This window comes from Salvelinus sp. IW2-2015, unplaced genomic scaffold (genome assembly GCF_002910315.2).
Source record: "Salvelinus sp. IW2-2015 unplaced genomic scaffold, ASM291031v2 Un_scaffold1639, whole genome shotgun sequence".
Classification (NCBI taxonomy): domain Eukaryota; kingdom Metazoa; phylum Chordata; class Actinopteri; order Salmoniformes; family Salmonidae; genus Salvelinus; species Salvelinus sp. IW2-2015.
Genome location: NW_019943054.1, coordinates 135,560 through 137,183, shown reverse-complemented (window position 1 = coordinate 137,183; position 1,624 = coordinate 135,560).

The following is a 1,624-nucleotide window of genomic DNA, read 5'->3' as shown; positions in this document are numbered from 1 at the left end:
ACCGTAGGAAGGCCATATCTGTCCAAGGTAATCCACTATACCCAATAAAATTATATTGTCACACCCTGATCTGTTTCATCTGTCTTTGTGATTGTCTCCACCCCCTCCAAGTGTCACCCATCTTCCCCATTATCCCCTGTGTATTTATACCTGTGTTCTCTGTTGTCTGTTGCCAATTCGTTTTGCGTTGTCAAGCCTACTAGCGTTTTTCCCTCTGTTCCTGTCTCTTGATTGTTCCTGTTTTCAATTTATCCCGGTTTTGACCTTTGCTGCCTGCCCTGACCCTGAGCCTGCCTGCCGTCCTATACCTTTGCCCCACCTATCTGGATTACTGACCCCTGCCTGCCCTTGACATATCTTTTGCCTGTTGGATTAAGAAACTGTTGTTAATTTTACGTTGTCTGCATCTGGTTCTTACCTTGAATTGTGACAGATATAATACAGTGATATACAGTACAGTGACTCTAACTTGAAATATGTGGCACAGTCTTGCCATTGTACAGTGCCTGACTTAAGAATTTCCATATTTAAGTTGCTGAGTAATTATGCTTTTGTGACAGATACCACTTTTTGGTAGAATAACAAACCCARGATGTCTGGCTGTTGCTGTGGGGGTTGCTAAGGTAATTTGACATTTTGTGACACAGCTCTYGGGAGAACGTCCTCACATGTAAAGCCATTGCTATTTTAATGCCATCATTGTTGAGACAACGCTGAAATGAAATTTCTATATCTGGAGTGGAAAACCTTCACTCCTTCTCTTCCCTCCTCCTCTCATCCTCACCTCTTCTTCCCTCCTTCTCTACCCTCCTCCTCTCCTCCTCACCTATTCTTCCCTCCTTCTCTTCTCTCCTCTTTTTCCCTCCTTCTCTTCTCTCCCCCTCTCCTCTATTTTCCTCCTTCACTTAACCCAATCTTCTCCCATCCTGTTCTTCCCTCCTCTCCTCTTCTTCCCTTCTTTTCTACTCTTCTTCTTCTCTGTCTCCACTCCTCTTCTTCCCTTCTTTTCATTACTTTACCCCTCCTTCCCCCTCTTCATCCTTCCTTCTCTCCTCGACTTCTTTAACTTCTACTTCCACACCATCCCGGATCCGGGAGCACCCCCCACAGTAAAAAAGCTGACTAGCATAGCCTAGCATAGCGTCACAAGTAAATACTAGCATTTAAATATCATTAAATCACAAGTCCAAGACACCAGATGAAAGATACACATCTTGTGAATCCAGCCATCATTTCAAATTTTTAAAATGTTTTACAGGGAAGACACCATAGAACTTGGGCAGGTGTCCTTGTCCAAAAGAATGTTGCTTTGGGTTGTAAACGTCATCCATTCAAACTTCGGAATTTAGAGCTAAAAATAGTCTATGTGGCCACATGCCCATCCTCAAAAAGCAATACTAAGGAACTTCAGAAATTAGCCAATATAGCTGGATAAATGATATAACTCGGTTTAATATTGTTATGATGTTTTTAACACCTATATCGAATTATTCAGACGGATATATTAAGGCCGATATGAGCGTTTCCAAAAATGCCATCCTGAGGGTCTTGCTTTGCCGTAATATGACGAATGTGAAGAGAGCTCCCTTCGTCTGGCATTTAATAATGTCTGAGAACTACGTAG